The sequence below is a fragment of the Hypomesus transpacificus genome, chromosome 1, assembly GCF_021917145.1.
Source record: "Hypomesus transpacificus isolate Combined female chromosome 1, fHypTra1, whole genome shotgun sequence".
Taxonomy (NCBI): domain Eukaryota; kingdom Metazoa; phylum Chordata; class Actinopteri; order Osmeriformes; family Osmeridae; genus Hypomesus; species Hypomesus transpacificus.
The window spans coordinates 3,111,440-3,131,529 of record NC_061060.1 but is presented as its reverse complement, the minus strand read 5'-3'; the positions used below and the strand labels follow the sequence as shown (position 1 = coordinate 3,131,529).

The window sequence follows — 20,090 nt, the reverse complement described above, 5'->3', positions numbered from 1 at the left end:
TCAATGTACAGTATAGGGGGCACTAGGATTTGGACCTGGGACCTCTTGATCTGCAGTCAAATGCTCTACCACTGAGCTATACCCCCTATGTGAATTTCACGTCTTAATGAGTTCACGAGAATGTGTTGAGATAATATTCATTCATGCATTTCCAAGCTCTATGTCCACTTGCATATAAACGGAAGAATCATCTCGACACATACAGTCTACCAAAAGCAACAGTGTCTGATCTGAAGCCTTTTATCTTCCTACATGTTTTTTTAACTTATGAAATAAAACGTCTTCTGATTAGAGAATTTTCTTTCCTCTTCCCAAAAGCAACACATCAATAAAACCACACTTTAAACCCTTACATTTTGGATATCAAACCTTTCAGAACCTCAGTAATTCCCCACATACAACTGTAATTGCTTCTGAAACACTTTGACCTGGTAAAATTGTTGCTTGGAGATAGACTACCCATGCCAGAATCCTAGTAAACATTCAACCTAACTGTACTGCAAATCCCCTGTCAGCAGCTCTCTGCCTGTTGACAGCTAATTGAAATGCACATATCCGGTCAAAAGAAAAAAGGGAAAAGCTTTGCTGTTTAATCCATCTGAACATCTGTTAGGGATCTGTTCTTATTTTGCTCATTTGATTATTTAGTCTTCCCCAATCTGAGTTTCTGTAAGGGTAACTACTGCTTTAAAAGAATACGCTTGCCAACATTGGTTGCCAACCTTATGCAGCATTCATAAATCAATCACCATGGGGAAATCAAACATCGCTGTTATCCTTTACTGTATCATACAAAGTTTTCTTTAAACACAATAATAAAAGAATGAGGAAAATAATAGTGGAAGGAAATGTAAGCGCAGCAGTATAAACCATTTGCAACAATGGGCTTTCATATTCAGAGTCTTTACACATCTGTCATTGCTTGTCAAACCTTCTAATAGTAGCGGATCCTTGAGGCACAGAGTGTCATAATGCCCTGTAAATTCTCCTGTCCGTATCTAATCTTATCTAATGAAAGTGTCATTTGACACTGCTCGGTGGAAGAGAGATGCTATAATTGCATGGATATATTTGCAACCCCCAGAGACCCATCCATCAGATAATCTTATTGTTCATAGAAAGAGATGTGCAGTTAGCTCTGTTGTAATTTTTCCTAGATGTCAAGTCTACTGTTATTTGGTTTGTGTCACTGTTTTTGCAAGAAGGCCATAGAGAAAAACTGCTTCATTACAAACCAAAGTTGGAAACCCTTCACGAAGAATTCAGAGTTCAAAAGGTAAATCAGTCCACAGTTACTGCTCTAACCATTAGCAAGGACTGAAAACTGCTCTTTATCAATACAGTATGGTCCCACTATAGCCATGTCCTGCTCTGGAACTTCAGAATTTATGTTCCACGGGGAGAACCTTGGCTAACAGACGCTTCACATGTGTCTCCACACCACTCTCCTGTTTTTGTGTTTAAAGGCATTCTGAACTGATTTTGGGGATATCGTAAAGCAAATGATAAATTTGTACCCCTGTCAAGTTGCGTTGCGTGCTGAAGATTTCCTCCAGGAATCATGCAAGAATGTCATATTTCAACTGATTGCTACTCCCCCCAAGTTGATGGCAAAATACATTACATCATTAAGGTATTACAGGAAATAACTTAGCCTTTGTTGCTGCTATTGTCTTGACGTCTAGCAGCCCGTTTGATGTAATAAAGATCTATGTGGAGACACAGACATTGAACATGTGTCTCATATGTAGGGCTTTAGCTCCACTCACAAGTATTCATATTTACTTTCTCCTCTTTGTTAACCAACTTCTGTCATTCATATCTAAAGGGAGTCAGATGGCTGAGCTGTTATGGAATCGGGCTACGAATCAGAAGGTTGCAGGTTCGATTAACGGCTGTGCTAAAAAAAAAAAAAAAAAAAGGATTTGTACTTCTGGAAAGCAATTCACCCTCATTGTCCCTTTACTTACTGTAAGTCGCTCTGGATAAGAGTGTCTGCTAAATTTAAATGTAAGGCATTTGGAAGTTCATTAGAACGTCTTGGAAATCTACAGGCAGGGGAAGCTCCTGAATAAAGCGTAATAGTTATTTTCATATTTTCTTTCTTCTGTTTCTTTCTTTTCTGCCTTTTTTGACCTCCTTCTGTATACATACAGTAAATACAATATATACTTACGTATACTTTTTCATGCATAGTTGCATTTTAAAAGCATTCTTCATAATCATCACTTCCTCACATTCTCCCTTTGACCATCACCTGATATAAACCTCCTTCTTGAAAACATTCATGATCACATATCCAACTCTAATCCTGTAAATTAATGAGTGATCCGTTTTAATACCCTTAGATGTGCAAATAGCACCACACCCTAAACGCTACTGATACATAGCTGTTATAAGCAGCATTCTGGCCTTGCTGTCGGACTGCATGGCGTGAGAAATGTGGATTGGAGGTTCAAAAGAAGGAGGGAGGGAGGGCTTCTGCCACCCCCTCTTCCCCACAGGCAGGGAGGGTAATCCCCCAGCCAGGGGCAATAAAACTCAGATTTCTACTGTACCTGCCAGCCGACGTTCTTACTATATCTGAAACGTTGAGAGCATGAAATTGTCGAGGAGCCATATCAAAGTCTCTGGCCCTTCATTATGACATCAGAGCCCTCTGAAGTCAACAGGCATGAAGGCACACTGGAGCGGCGTGTGGGTTCACAGCCTTGAAGGGGATCCTTCACCATTATGGGGAGAGGGAGGGGGGCAAGGGTAGGGTGTGAAGGGGTGCTGGGGGGGGGGGGGGGGTAGGCGGGAAGAGGGCAGAGTGTGGAGGTCGAGGGGTAATAGGGAAAGAGGCAGGGTGCTGGAGGGGGGGGGGGGGGCAGGGGTAGGAGGGAAGAGGGTAGAGTGTGGAGGTGGAGGGGTAGTGGAGAATGGGGCAGGATGTGGAGGAGTGCTGGAGGGGGCAGGGGTAGGAGAGGGGGTAGGGTGGGAGAGAGGAAGGCAGGGGTAGGGTGCGGATGGAGGGTGGGTGGGTGGAGGGGGGTGGGGTAGAGGGGGAGGAGGGAGAGAGGTGGACAGGGGTAGGGTAGGGTGTAGAGTGGGAGGGAGAAAGGCGTGGGTAGGGTAGTGTAGGTTAGGGTGTGGAGATGGAGATGGAGGAGGGGGGCAGGGAGAGGAAAGGTTGATATCTATCACCACAGGCACAACCTCCCCTCCAATGACCATCAGCTCATTTAAACTTGCCAACCATTATTATGACACAATAAAAAGATAAAGATTGCAACATGGGTATAAACACAGCATCAAACTGAACATGAAAGAATGAAAACCTTTATTTCCCCAAAGGGGAATTTGTTCTGCATCAAGAGCTTAAAAACACATTCAACAAACATTTAACACTGCAGACAGGACAGTACAGTGGACATAACACAATTATTAAAAAGCACAGCGAGACAATAAATTCAAAAAACAAATAATACAAAGATACAACTGAAGGCATCGCAGGAATAACTTGAGAATGTCAGCAGGTCCAGTGCTATGTAAAGGGCAAAGTGCCAGAAAGGATAAAAACATCTGATTTCATTGAGCAGCTGAACACTTCTTGGGACAAAGGATGTGATGCCATCTCTTGGTCCTCATCCGTGGCATCATTTACCTGAATCCTGAAAGTAAAAGTTACATCAAACTGGACATAACATTCATATATTTATGAGCATGCTAAACAAAAGGTCAGTGTACCTCGGTGTGCTTCACTAAGTGGCAGTGCCAATAAGATTGCTTCAGACAGATCAAACACACTGTGTTGTGGTCTGGGATGTGTTGACAGGAGAAAGCCTCATGAGTAAGGCCCTAATTTAGGTCTTAACCAATGAGATGGCTGATTTGAAATGCACAGAACCCCTTTCAAGAGCTATTGGTTCAAGACGCATTAATCACACACTGTCAATAATAAATTGTTTTTCTATTTCAAAGTCTTGCTCCTCCATAGTGGTGTTAGTATTACTAACAGTAGGTTAAATGTTGGGTATTTATCACATGTATAACTCCAATATACGCCAAACAAGAAACCAACCAACTAATTAAACATGTTTGGTTATAATCACTTTTCTTTAGGAATCTGTGTAAATATGGTCTTGAGTTTAATACAGTTATTTGGTTGAGTATGCAGTACACGATGGTACATATGTTTCTTGACAAATACAGAAATGTATAAGTGCTCTGCATCAAAGCAGAACAAACTGTTTCTGCAGTTGGTTAAATTGAGTGAAAACACATGTTAGTAATCTACATTGCTTCCACAACTGTTTAAAAGGAAATATTGAGACATTTAAAACCAGGATCAAATCCAGAGTGGAGTTCACTTTAATTGCTCGCCTTGGTAGTAGATACACATCTGAACATTTGACCTTACTCAACGCCAGTCCTGCTTTCGCAACACACTCGCACCCCTTGTCAAGTTGCTATTGATCAGTGAGACTAATGAAACACAATAATTATGAATGATAACGATGACTAAGCACGCCTTCCAGAGAGTAGGACTGAGCCAAATTCCGGGTGTTTCTGTGGTCTCTGCACAACACATATACCACATCAGAAAAACTAAAATGAGATTCCCGATAATGGATGGTTGCTGCAGGGACGGGAATGTTGACCCAACACTGCTCTGCCTTCCCAAATCTCCATGTAACTACCCCAGCTGCCCTGTCTGTCACCTGAGAAAACTTTAGCTTTTTAATCAAACAAACCAAAAACAAAGCTCCTCCGTCCTAACCTGACAAATTGATTCGGATTCCCTTCTGACAAGTTTCTCTTCCAACATTCCCTTTAGTACTCCCAGGCCCAAATCACGTAGATGCAAATAAGTAGCCAGGAAATAAAGGCAATAACCAGAGGTTAAATAAAGCCCCATGTCAAAGAAAAACTAATATACTAGAAAACGACTAGACTTTTTAGGGTAAACAACATGTAAATACAGATTTAAATCATTTAAATGTCAGCAATTTAAAGTCAACTTATTGTTCCTTGGAGGTATTAGCTACATCTGCAGTCGATGCTTCCAGAATCATAAAACATCTGAACGTTACGTTACTGTAGATGAAACGTCCACACTCGATTATGTTGAATACTGTATGTCAGACTACCAAAAACTGTTACCTACAGATACTTTTAATAATAATTAATGATTAGAAGTTTTCAAAATCAGGGCAAAAATCACCTAAGATTGAAGCAAGAGATATAGAAGCAAGGTAGCACAACAGCTTTCTAAACTGTAATCTACACAGTCAGGCAGCCAGCGCACACTAGAAGAGAGTCATTTGGGAGACATTTTGCTGTCACTAAGATATGGACTCTTTATCAAATTGTGTCGGACAAACACATCTCACATTCCATTTTTCGTGCTTCCCAGACTCCCTTGGGGACAAGTCTTGATGTCCTATCTGCCTGCCTGAATGATGATATCTAAATCTCAGCACAGCTGCTCTGCCAAAAACAATGAGAGAGTCACAGAGAGGGGATCAGGAGGGTTACAGACATGCTCGGACACTCTCGGGACTTCCTCCAAGGAAGACCATGTGGCATGCTGGTAGCTGTGATCTCCAGGAAGTCTCGTGTGGGATGTTCTTCTGGGATCTGGGATACTTTATGATCATACTTGGTTTTATGTTGTTGTGTTTGTGAGCTTGTGATAAAACATTTTTAATTTAAGTCACGTCATCACACTCTGAGGATCAACATTTGAGTTTACGTCAGGGAATGTGTCTGGGTCAATGAATAAGCACTTACATAATGATCCATGAGCTCAGGCATCAGTTCTGAAACTATCACATGTTCACTCACATTTTATCCAAAGTAACATACAAATAGGGGTATTGCCAAATGTACATATAGGGGTAGTGGCAGAAATATTTGTCCAATTAACTTCCGGTCCACTAAAACAAGGTGATGTCCAAGTCATGGTGTAAAAGATGACTGGCTTGTACAGATGAGAAGCTGAACTCCCCTGAAAGGCTAATTAACATGGGTGAGGAGAGAGCAGAGCTTATCTTTACCCCCTGCAGAGCGACACTCGTTCATGTGTCAGTTGCTCGTAGTCAAAGGCAGGAAGTTCCTCCAATTACTTTTTTGTTGACCCCCCCCCCTTCTCTTCACACGCACACACACACACACACACACACACACACACACACACACACACACACACACACACACACACGCACACACACACACACACACACACACACACAGTCAACATGCCACAAGCAGCCTCACTTTCTTCTTTCCTGCTGTTATGCTGTTTGCTTGTTTGATTGTTTTATTTGACTTTTCACTGCAACTCACCTTCAGGAGCGAGACTTTCTTTTCCCATCAATAATATTCAAAAGTACATTTTGTTGTTTATAAAGGAAATCCCTGTCAGATGGTTTTGTAATAATGGTCACTGTTGTTTCCCAACTTAATCAATAGCTCCTTTCATAATACCTTTCATGAAGGAAAACAGAAAACAAACTAAATTCTTTTTTCTTCCAAAATGACTTACTAAAGCACCAAGAAACCCACCCATTATATTAAGGTTTGTAAAGCCTCACCTAACGGTGCATAACCCTGACCTTAAAGATTTGAATGTGCATATTCTTCAAACTTAAAACAGACGATAATAAATCACTATACTTACTAAATCATCCAGGCTTGGTTGCCAGTCTCAATGCCTCCCATTCACACAACACCCATGCACACTCTCTGTTCATTTTTAATGGGAAATATGAGATACTTTTGAGTCCAGAGCTTAGACTGTCACATCACATGACGCGCTGCAACTAATGCAGCCGACAAATGGGCATATCACGGATCCCAGTTTCATGGACAATCCTTCCATGGAAACAGGTGGCAGCCGCTGCATGGCCAGATGTCCTGCTACAGCCGTGCTAAAATGTGTCTGTCGCAGTACAACAGAGAACAATGCGTGACGAAGACCGAAGGTGGTCCGCCTTGTGTTTAATCCCCAGGAGAAGACGGTTGAGGGGGTGCTCTGGTTGTGGGTATTGGCAGCGAGGGCGGAGAAAATACATCAGTACCCCTCCTGCGAAAATCATTCCCGCGTCCACTTTGAGGAAATGGACGCTTTTCAACACAAGGGCAGCCATCCCAAATATTCCAGAGCAACATGCGCGCAGTGCCAGGAAATTCTCAAAGTCCCGCATTTGCTTTGTTCGAAATTCTCAGCTTGTTAATGCCACTGTCCGAAACCTGCTACGGACATGTGCTGGTGCTGTATAAATAGACTGAGGCATTACCGGGCCCACGGTAGTAAGGTTATGGACCCACGCCAACCTCCGGTAAAAGCTGTCACCAGATGGCACGAGATCAAGCCACAGACAACCACACAGTTGAGCTAAATTAGCACTAACACCTTTGTCCCATGTAATATAGCTAACTTTAGAGTAATCTTTGTAGCCCTGAGCAGAACAGTTGTCATGTTGTTGGATACTTTCTCACAAGCAGTCCGGGAGTTAGAACTCAACGTGAACAAATGCCATTGATGTGAAAGGGAAATTATTTCACAAACAGCAACGAACCACCAAAAGTGTGATGACAGTCAAATTGATTACCGAAGACCACGTTAGCAGGGTTCGGTGTGAAGTGCCCCTGATGTTTTGGTAAGCTCGTAGGGAGTTCCTGAAATTCATGTAATTGTTTGTGATAGATCAAAAGGGCGTGTGTTTAATAGCTCACACACTGGCATGCGTCACTAGAACAAATCTCTCTCTCTCTACTGGCCACGTCTATTTGTAAAGACATGCTTGTATTCTTTCAGGTGCACAGGTGCAACACAGAAATATTGTCCTTGTGATGAAACAGATGCTAACATGGTGCATAGACAACGTATCATGAATGCATTGGCAGGACACAGGAATAAACCATTGTCAGTTCCATCCATGTCCGTCACCAAAGTCCATCTCAGATTTTGGGAACACTTGATAAGTACATAAGCTTTGTGTTCATTCATTAAACTTCCTCATCCCCCTGTTTTGTACATTGCTTTGGATAAAAACGTCTGCTAAGTGAAAACGTGATATTGTTATTAACCTCCCTGAATGTCTCCTGCAGACCATATTTGGAGGGGTTTGTGCTTGTCTTTTCAGATGGTTTAGCTTAGTTAAGGGCATAGCTGCTGATCCCATGTATATTTGAACCCCTTGTGACAGTGCTTGTAAAAAGGCCTTTACGAATAAAATAGGATTAGGTTTTTAATTGAATGTCGTGCTATTTTGAATCAGAGATATCACTATGAGATGCCATGCAGTAGGAGAGACCAATATGTGATACCATTCTATAGGAGAGATATCAGCACGTGATGCCATGCTGTATGAGAGACATGACGCAGCAATTCTATAGGAAAAATATCAGTATGTGATACCATGCTATCGGAGCGATGTGATCGCTAGCTCCCGGATGGATCCTGTTTCCCAGGAACGTTCCAGCACTCTCTCTGTGGGGTTCCTACTGCCACAGTTGCCCAATCAGTCAGCGAGGATTGTTTTTACTGTTTGATACCATGGCAACCCACGTTGGAAACAAACACACGCACAACATTAAGTGAAATGCCCTCTGCAATGTTGCATTGTTGCCAATGCAACATTTTTATGTAATGGTATATAATCACATAATCAATGCAATAACCTAACAACCTAACAAAACATGCACAATTCTGAAAAAAATAAACGAAAATGTGTGATATTAAATGGCTTTAATGGGACTGGGTGGCATTGCACTGAATTCAATAGTCAGGCAAATATCAAAACCCATAATGCAGTAAGAACTGAAATCACCAGGAGGATCAAGTCTCCATGAAACCTCCTTCTGTCAGCAGGGGTCAGGACTCAGTGTGGTGTTTCTCATGGCGAACCCCCAGTCTCTCCATCCACTGGCGAGAGGAAAGGTGCTCCCTTCATTTGTTACATGGCATTTAATTCATCTAGCAGATGCTTTGAATCCAAAGTGACATACAAATAGTGCTTGTAGTAAGTGCAGCAGACAAATCAAGCATCAGAAGTGTGTCGTTTTAATAGTGTTTGAGCGATTGGTAGAGCCGGTTGAAGCTGGAATAGAGAGAGGTGTGACTTCTCAGAGTCTAGAAAGAGGCACGGGTAAGTGCAAGGAAAGGTACTATGTTTATAACTGCTTGGTGACAGGAACCTAATCTATCAGAGGTGACAATTTCCACCCTCCTTCACCCTCCTCCGGGCTGAGGAGAGACGACCCCGTGCCTTGATCTCACACTTACAGACCTCTTCAGGGAAGGGAAGTCGAAAGACGAGGAATTCCAAACAATCGGCACAACTGTCAAAACATTCCATCATGGTTTTACAAGGTGTAACAATGACGAAACAGAATGCCCCCCCCACCCCCTCCGGGCTTGGGTATTTAGCGGAAACCAGGACATTAACATATGCATTAGCTGTGAGCAACACTTCAAGACAAATCTCATGTAGTGTTGTGTAGCCTTGTAAACATTAACTACACGGTTGAGATGCATTCTTTAAGCACTATGGCGTGTGGGGAAACAGATACAGTGGTAATGCCTTTGAAAAAATATATTTATATACTGTATATTGGTTGGAGCGATTAACACTTGAGAGTCACTGGCCTGTGTATGTGATACAGTGAGGAAGGGCTAGTACAAGGTCTGAGTTTCCACGATGGAACATCGTAAACAAAACTACGTGGCCGAAAAGTAAAACGCTGACATAAATTAGAGGACCCAACACAGATGCTATGCATTTTCCGACCTCAAGGTGTCAACCATAAACAAATGGGCTGTCCCTTTCTCACTCACAAGTCTCTGAGTACAGCTGTTTCTGCCTCTTCCATAAGTGAGATATACTCATAAGACAGCCAGTGTGCTGTCTTAAACCCGTGAAAATGTGCTGCAGGGAGTGAATTCCTCACCGTCAGAGGAGCTGTCAGTGGGAGAGAATATTCCAGTCATTCCCACCTTCAGATGTAGCTGAGTCAGATAGCTGAGCAGTGAGGGAGTCGGGATGGTAATCAGAAGGTTGCAGGATCGATTCCCCGCCGTGCCAAATGATCACCCAGAAATACCCTGTTCTGATGAGCCACACTTTCCTACAGGAAGAAGGCTCCTGCATCTAATAAGCAGTCAACACTGTGGTCTCACTGACCACACCTATGGAGGGTGATAAGATTATTAAAAAGCTTATCATAGAAGAAAATAGATCTAGTAAAATAGTGCAATAGCATAGTCATGAATTAGTATTATACAGAATATTATGTTTTGGGACTTATTTCGTATTCACAATGTATGCTTCATGTTTTGGCCACCCGCAATGTTTGGGGCTATCTCGTTGTTATGATCAGTGACCTATGCACTTTTGTAAAGCTCTCTGTTGGAAGTCGCTTCGGATAAAAGCGTCTGCTAAATGCATAAATGTAATGTACAATATGGTATGTTACAATAGTACAATAGCATAGTCATGTATTAGTATTATACAGAATATAATGTACAATATGCTATGTTTACTATAGCATAAGCCTATAATTAATGCATATTCTTCATATAGGTTTTGTTTTATTTAACATATACTGTAATTAATGGATATAATTGGTATATGAACAAGTATTACACTTGAGGTTTTATCACATACATATTTGATGTATTTGTGCTTATAATATATGCACTTTTTCAGGGCAAAAATCCATTAGACTCCTTTGCCATTACTATGACTAGTTGATGATCAGATTGCAAAAAAAAATCAAACATACCACCAAATTCACAAAAAACCTCAGAAACATAGCTACTGATTTAGAAACGGTGTGATTCACAACAAAGCTGTCACTAACACACCCAAAACAGAATTTTTCCCCGTGAGAAGAAGAGGCTGCAGATATGAAACATTATTAAAGCTGTCTAATAAGGCCACGCATCAAGAAACCTCTACGAAGTAACAGATATCCACTGCTTGGACACCCCTCCCCCCACACAATAAGGCAACAAGCCTGGAGTAGATGTCATATTCGTGGCAGGACATACTGCCAGCCTATTTTTACTGTCCTGATCTCAGGGAGGATTGGACACCATCCAGGAGGGCTAAAGTAATATCCAGTGCTAAGGCTGCCTATTGCTCTCTTCCCTGCTGGGAATACGCATTTAGAATTCCCCAAACCTACCCAACCTGGTCTGCAGAATGCACAACCATGCACAAGTCAGCTTCATGCTAACATATTATTACTGTTACTGCCTAACCCCCCACTACACCCTACAGGTATCCTGAATCACACAGCACCAGACCTCTTCTCATTGGAGCCCCCCCCCCTCCTCCTCTCTTTAGCTACCATGGATACCTGCTCGAAAGGGGTGAGCGTCTCCACTCCAGACTGAAACAGAAGAAGAAGAAGGAGGGGAAGAAGAAGAGCATTGCGAATCAAAACGACGGAAGAGAAAGTGGAGCGCTTCGACACGTCTCCAGAAGTATCCTGTGGATTTACGACAGCGGGTTCGCTATTTTATCCCTCTCCCATGGAGATAAGGGCGGTTTTCTGCAAAGCTGCAGGGGGTTTGGGGGTAGTTAAAGGACACACTCAGCTGCTAGATTAACTCATCAACGCTGCATTGCCGGGTGTCAACAGAAATGTTTCACACACAAGACCGACAAGGAATGAATACCATTTGGAGGTCACAAGTGGCGGCCCCCTCGGTCCTCCAGGCCTTTTAAATGTTAGTGTCTGCCTTTCAAGAGCAAGGATGTAACCTCTAAACCTTTGAGAGGAAAAGAGATACGTGTTGGACACCAGCAGTCCATGTCTCTATTTCAACTGCTCATTATGACCAGGAGTTATCAAGTTCATGTTAGATTTAGTGCGCTTCAGGTTTCATTTTATTGCGTATTCCAGGGTTGTATTGCCAGTATCTATTCTTCATTGATGCATTCCATGCACATTTTCGACTACAATGACATTTCTTTTTTTTCTGGGTTGACATAAAGGCTCTAAACATTCTGTGTCGAAGTGAAACAATTCATCAACCATCCTCTGCAAGGATGTGCAAGTGATGCAGACTCTAATTATGCAACAAAGAAACACCTGGCGTCTTGAAAACGCAGCTGCAGCAATCTCGGCTTTCTGTTTCACATTTAGTCATTTAACAGACGCTCTTATCCAGAGCGACTTACAGTAAGTACAGGGACATTCTCCCAGAGGCAAGTAGAGTGAAGTGCCTTGCGCAAGGACACAACGGCATTTTTGCACGGCCAGGAATCGAACCGGCAACCTTATAACCTAAAAGCCCGATTCCCTAACCGCTCAGCCACCTGTCGCCTTGTTGTTTCAGCATGACGAGGCCTGGTTTCCTACCCTTCTTTAGGTTACACTTAAGGAACACCTTTAAAAACAACTGACATCTAGAGAGGAAGAGTTAAATATGTAGCATTGCTGCTAATGCTGGGACACACCAACCTTCCAGGTCACCAGAAACAAATCAAATATTATTTGTTCAGCCTTTTTTACAAGCAGTGTCACAGAGGGCTTCACATACGCCCATAGAACTGAACCTAAACCAACTTAAACCCTCAAGGAATACAAGGAAAAACTCCCAGGAAAGCTCTTAAAGAAACAATGGAAGAAATCTTGTGAAGAGAAATTCAGGAATTCCTCCAGGAATGGTCAGTGACCCCTCGTCCTGAAAACAGTGGGTCTCCCACACTGGAGCCTGTCTGCGTACTGACCGTTCATGGGAACAGACAGTGTATGGCAGCATCTAAATCAGTCTCTCAGCATAAGCTGCATTCACAATCTTCAATACACTGTTGCACATCAAACTTCCTGAGAAAAAGAACATCTTCAAGCTCTGTTACGATGGTCTGACAAGCCCTGACATTGTCACATTACATTTCAGTCATTTAACAGATGCTTTTAGCCAAAGCAACAAACAAATGGTGAAGAAAGACAGTACAGCAATGTGTTTGGAAGTGCACACAAAAGTGTACACTTTGTGACAGCACTTTCACAGAGATGTGTGTTCCACATCCTGGGGTTAGTGTATCTGGTGAAAGAACCACTCTGCCTGCTCTTTGGGTTCCAGACTGGACCCACGCCAACCCTTTCTGCCCTCCTCAAGTACCATGGATCGCGAGGCCTTTGCACTTGGCTGGCAGTAAAGCTTTCATAACTGCTCAGGGTGGGTCAATGTTTTCTCACTAAAGCTGCATTATGTTGGGCTGCTGATGCCTCCTTGTTGACTGTGTTTGCTTTAGATTTGAAGTAGATCAAACGCGTTGCTCCACTAAGCTGTGACTCTGTGTGCGGTGCTGCCAGCCTGACAGCTTGAGTACATGTTAGTGGCCATTCAGCAAATCACATTCGACATCCAGATATCTCCCCAGGAGAGATCGCCACGTGATCGCACTGCTCTCCTCCCTCACTGATGTTCAGAGATTCTCTCGCTACTTCACGGTCAACGTTGGTCGGACGCTAAAAGCGGTTTTTGGAGCACATGGGGCCAGGGCGGAGGTAACGGGTGGGGAACACATGCCGGGGCATTTCTACCATTCCAGTCCGCCGACACGGTCCGTGCAAGCGGGCCCTGACAGTGTTTTTAGTGTTGGGTTCCGGGTGGCGTTTGGTGTTGGGGCGTGGGGGGTTAAGGGGCGAATGGCAGCGCTGGGCCTGTCAGCCACCCCTCCTCCCTCCCCCCCCCCCCCCCATCCCGATAGGTCCCGGGGGCTGGCGCCAGGCTAGCCCTGAGCAGCCGTGGCAGAAAATAGCCCCTTCCACAGTTGCTGTGGAGGGGAGAGTGACAGGGAGAGCATCTCACACAGGGGGATCCGGTTTCAACGGCTGTCATCAGAGACCAGTCATTACTTCTGGGCTAATTATCTGGGGCCGCGTGTAAACAAACAGGCTGCCACAGCAAGGACTACTTTGTGTTCACAGCTCCAGGTCCCAGAATGGTCCTCTTTAGCCTTTGGCGGTAGCATGATTCAAGGATACCGAGGTGCTCACGGGCTTGTGTTTGATGGTTGGAGAGGAAAGAGGGTTGCTAAAGCTGTGTTTCCATCACAGGAACGTCGCCCAGGAACTATCCCTCGTATCTCACTGTGTTTCCACTGTTGGAATCAGGCTCTGTAGGAATCAATACACCCCTGCTTGAGGGATAGCACTTAAAAAGAAATACAAAAACTACAGGGGTGGGGCTAGGTGTTGTTTATTTATATAGCTTGACAGCACTTAAGATCTGTCAAAAGTCATCATGTTTAAGTTGTCAGTAGTGGTGATGTACTCCACGCAGTATAATTTAACGTTTTAGCTTCACTATCATAGAGGATGGCTTGATTTCATCGAGTGCAGATTTATAAGGATCCATAAAAAATCTTCCCTGGACCATGTCACTAATAACCCTCTCTCTTTCCCTCGTCCAAGCAACATTCTCCTGTTTTCAGACCTGTTGCGTTTCAGACTCAAGATTCATTCACACATTTGCCATGGTATACCTGCCATACAATACTATAACTGTATACTATGAGGGCAGTTACACAATACCTGCATAGTACGACCACAACTATACTATAGACTATACACGCGGGGGTCAGATAGCTGAGTGGTTAGGGAAGCGGGCTATTAATCAGGAGGTTGCAGATTCAATAAATGCAAAAATTACGTTGTGTCCTTGGGCAAGGCACTTCACCCTACTTGCCTCGGGGGAATGTTCCCTGTACTTACTGTAAGTCGCTCTGGATAAGAGCGTCTGCTAAATGGATAAATGTCAAATGTAAATGTATACTACAACCATTGCTGGGGCGGTGAACTATTTTGTATGTGGTAAGGACTTACTTAAACAGTTGTGAATGCAATGAGAAAATACAAACTATGGAGTTTAAATACGTTTATTTTGAACATGTTGTTTTCAGCGCTGCATGTTGTCAGGTTGGTTTTCTGAGGTGTTATTGAATAAAGAATGCCGTAATAGAGATGCAGAGAGATGCTAACCACTGCATGGATACTGTCAATTACCCTGTCTGGGGTAGATGGGCTGTCACCGCTAACTGTACGTTATTAATTGCCCTCGTGCCCACTGTACTGTACACTGAGATGTTAAGAATGACCAAGTCCTGCCGCTGAAATATTTATGTATGCCTTGTAAACCAAATTAAGCCATCCCCAGGACGAAGCTAAGTAGCTCATCTGCTGGGCTGGGCATTGTTGCAAGGGCAGGAGTCACCAACAGATCTGACTGGATTATACTGCCAAGCAGGAGACTGACGTTTCTAATAGAAGAGGAGTACTCAGCTGAATACTGATTTAGCCATGCCATAAGCCAAGTCAGTTTGATGACTGACAGAAATGCGATAGGTAATTAATGTTTGAGAACAACCATCCTCATCCCCTACAATCCCTATTAAGGGTTTGTGCATTCCCCCATTAGCTAATTGAGTTATCCACGGTGCTTTGGTTTCAAACTTGAGAAGTGTCGCAGATCAGTCTGTTTGTTTAACTTTATCTTGGAGCGAGAAGCTTAGTCTGATATAATTATATCTCACGGGACAACGACCCCACTCAACCTCGCTTTTCTAACGCAGAGGGGCTTGAGTCCTGCAACCATTCAGTCTCCGATCAAGCTCCTACGTTCATTGTTTCTGTCCGACCCAAACTTTAGTTCAACAGTTAATTGAATCCTACAGTCTGTGTGTTTTCTAATATTGAGTGAGTGTTTCCCGAAGTCCCTTTGAAAGAAGGTCAATTAAAATTCCTGGGTTTTGCCACATGTCATCTGTAATGTGGAGGCAGTCAATATTGATGAGTGTCTTGTGGTCGCAATCAAACCGGGATCGGATTTCACTAGTTTGGCAGACAAACTGATGATGGACAGAGTCAGGAGATGCAAGCTATCGGACTTAATACACCTCATGACCTCTGTACATTTTGTTCAAAGGTCAACTGAGCAACAAATACCCAAAGCGCAAACACATAAAGAGAGAAAACGAAAGTTTGTCATTCTTAAAACGACATAAAACGAAAATAAGAAAAAAATGTCTGAATAAAAACAGTTGATAAGAATGCCGCACAATTTGTTTTAAGTCTGAACATGATTTGATAGACCTTTCTCAGTGCAGGCCCCTCTCTCTTCCTTCATCCAAGACGTTCTCAACCGGTGTCAAGGCCTTATAAATCATCTGATATCAAAGAGCACATGTAACCCTTTCTACATTTCAACATATGTGGAATCAGACCACGTCTGTCATCGGTGTGTGCCACTCTCAAGGATAGCGCTTCAAGAGCGCGTTCCCAGTGTAATGCAGAACATATGCCATTGATTTGGGAAGTTTATACCTGCGGTCCCGTGATACCCCCAAACGAGGTGAGACAGACGTTGGCCTAACTGTGAAAGATTAGCAAAACTAAAATCAACAACCCGGATAACTACCGCGCTGAGCTGAAATGCCATCTCCAAAATGCCAGACATCCCTAAGAGGTAATTTAAAACGGGTTAGTGTGCTTGCAAGTTGAAGCTTAACATGTAATCATATCGGTAGTGTTCAGTAATAAATTAAGAGTGGCCATAGTGACCACTGAGTTTTTTGAAGGTTGAGTTTAAATAGGCTATCTTACAGTTGCATTTAGATTTTCACAACATCAAATACCCTGACCTCAAATCAAGATACCTCTTATGCATTTCAAGGAACATTAGCATACAGTTTATGAAAACTGTCCATATGTTGTTGGTCTTACGGCACTATTGCGAAAGAAAATAAGTGAATCACAGTCGACACACAACCACACTTAACCATCCCCTGATCCTTTATACTGTTGTTTACATTAAACAAGCAGAGATTTGGATCGTTTGAATTAAACAAGACTTTAAACCGTGTCTGCCAGTGCCAAGAGGAGCTTATCCATCTTGCCATTTAAAAGTGTCTCACTGTCATCCGAGGTTTTAGGTTCCATAAGCAACTGATCCCGTCGCTGCCCGGCCCATATATCTCCCTTTGAAAGCAGACTGTTACAACCCCTGCTGTTTTGTGTTTAAGGTTGACCCTCCATCTTAGTTTTAACCTACATTTTAAATGACCGTCATAACTTCCCAAAATGGCTTGTAAGTCCACTGCTCTTTAGCAATTCATGAATCTCCATTTGCAGTGTAAGACCTGGGGGTTTCAGATCCCACAAACACCACCATCAATGTTTTGATCTCGGTCGTTGTCCCATCTTAGTTTCTAAATTCAGAATAGTTTCCATGCAGTTCTAAGCACAATCCCTGTCAAGATCTAAATATAAACACGAGAGGATCTACTCTGAAGAGAAACTCGCTGTATCCCATGGTCACACACCCAGGTTAAGTGTTGACTTTTATGGAGGGTTGGTGAATTTGAAGAATGATTATGGGACTATTTGTCATCACTCATTACCGCTTAGTTTCCATACGGGATAATCTCACCTTTGACTTCTTTGAAAATGAGCCATCCTGGTATGCAATATTGTCATATCCTTGTATGTTAAACGTAGTCTACGATTATACAATCCTGAAGGGAATTTTACATTAATTGCACCACTGGTGATTGATGATTTATGACACGGTTGTCTGTGCAATGTTGTGAATGCAAGCAATACCTGCTGAGACAGGGAGATCGTCTCCACCATTAGCAAATACTCACCACATTCCCTGGCCATCACATGCTAGTTACAAAGCACTGCTATTCTGGGAAAGCTAGGCTCCATAGCTTTGAATGAAAGCTGTCTTAACATTCCCTGCTGTGAATGCTGTGTTCAAGCTGGCCGTGCATCAAGTCATAACCCAGGCAGTTTAATGGTGCCACAGGTCTCCTGTCTACTTTTTGTGAAAACTCAATCATTGCATTTCACTTTACATTTTAATAATTTACCACATGCTTTTATACGAAAACTACAGTTTGAACAAAACATATAGTTTGAAAACAAAACTCTGTGTCGATGTTCTTTGTCACCATATATGTTGAGGTTTTGTATTTACATTTAGTAGACACTCTTGTCCAGAGCGACTTACAGTAAGTACAGGGACATTCCCCTGAGGAAAGTAGGGTGAAGTGCCTTGCCCAAGGACACAACATCATTTTGGCACGGCCGGAAATCGAACAGGCAACCTTCTGATTAATGGCCAGATTCCCTAACCGCTCAGCCATCTGACTTGTATGTCAAGACAGATGTTCTTTAACCCTTCTGAGGTTTCCAGGAACACCTTCACGTGTTATGTTAGGAGCACCATATCAAATGGGCTTGAACAAACCAACACGCACATCTCTGTGAGGGAATCCCGGCCGTATGTGTTTGGGTGGAGAACGTCTACGCGGCTCCGTCTCATATCAGGAGGGGGAAAAATCGGTGTTTGGAAGCGATCGGCGAGGTCCCACAGCTGTCGCCAAGGCTTGAATTACCTTGATGCTGCGTTTCCCAACGCCAGGTTAGATTTCGCTTGCCATCTTTTCCAGTCATATTTTATCCACAAATGCACGCAAAAGATTTATTTCCAATCAACCATCATGGCTTTCTCAATGATATTTGCTTGTATATCAGCTAAACTTGTAGTTTGGAGTTTAAGTAGTTGATGGGTTTTTTTTTTTGAAGGAGGAGGAGGTATTGATTTCACATTAGAAGCATTAGTAATGGGCCTGGCGTGGTTTATGAGCCAGTGTTACAGCTTTATGCTTGAACAGGTCACTTAAAAGGACTTGTGTGTATGTGCTGGGGAGGGTGTGTGTATGTGGGTGGGTGTGTGTGGGTGCTGGGGAGGGTGTGTGTGTGTGGGTGGGTGTGTGTGCTGGGGAGGATGTGTGTGTGTGTGTGCTGGGGGGGGGGTGAACCATAAAGGTAAGAGTCAGAGGTCTCTCCAGGGTGCAAAAAAAACGGAGAATCATGCTACCACTGCTACTTTGAAAATAATGATATAGGTTACATTTAATCTAGTATAAAACAACATTTACCTGTTGACATTTAAACCAACAATTTACATTTTAGATCAAAACATTTAAGATTATTTGCATTCTGAAAATGTATAATTCTAACACCAACACCAGAAATGTATAATTTTTTAAATATCAAATGTATAACATTTAACATTTTGCTAATCCATTAAACCTGGACACAACAGCTTTTCAAAGCTCTAGACCGGAAGGAATCTAGTTAAGCGAACATGTAACAACATCTACTCCCAACATCTACTCCCAACAGCTACTCCCTTAAATGGTTTAAGGATCATGATTAGGTAATTATCTTATTATTTACAACCAGTCTATGGCATTGTTGTGCCACTGAAGCCAATGAGTAAAGTATTATGTTGTTGCGCTATATTCTGAGGCAGTACAGTAAACCGGCCTGTATCTCAGCAGCATGGTGGGAATTCCAGAGATTAATGTAAACGATAAGTAATCTGCAACTTTCAGGATTTTAAATTACAGAGGATTAATGGTTCAAGTTCCGAGACGACACTGAAGGAGAGTTCAGTCTCCAGCTTACAGTATTAAATGTCTCCATTTACAATTTTTCCTTAACACTGAATGACCCATTCTTACAGTGCCCGGAAACCGTCAGCGCAAAAATATGTGGACATAGGATAGAAAAGAGGAAAGGAAGGGAGAAGGAGCGAAAGAAAGAAGCAAGGCGGAACAAAAGGAGAAAAAAAAACGACAGTTTACTGTAACAAAAGAGGCTGAGATAGTCTGTATCTAAGCAGATTCCACCCTGGCCGATGCCCTCCACCTATATCAAGGTTACGTGTAATTTCATTACAGACTCTGTTCATTGATCCCTGTCCTTCCTCTCAGGCCTTCCTCCCTCTCCTGTGTCTATTAACTAAATTAAGCGTGTGATGCCATGACCTGCTATGATCGCCCTGCCCTGGAGAGACAACCATGCTTACCTGGGCAGAAAGTGCTGAAATGGGCCATCATTATCAAATACATCACATCCATCACAACACTGTGGAGAGGAACAGTGCGATCGGTTTCACTTCAGACTAAAGACTCATTGTAATTTTCAGACTCTATTACACATTCTGACACACAAACAAACACACACACACACCAAAACACACACAGACACACACACAAAAACACATA

The 20,090-nt window shown here is 42.8% G+C and overlaps 1 non-coding gene across 1 annotated transcript; it reads right to left on the bottom strand.

Annotated features, from left to right (window-relative positions):
* Window positions 1–14: 14 nt before the first annotated feature.
* On the bottom strand, window positions 15–86 carry trnac-gca. The gene has a single exon. It is a non-coding gene; the product is annotated as a tRNA-Cys (tRNA).
* Between the last annotated feature and the right edge of the window lie 20,004 nt (window positions 87–20,090).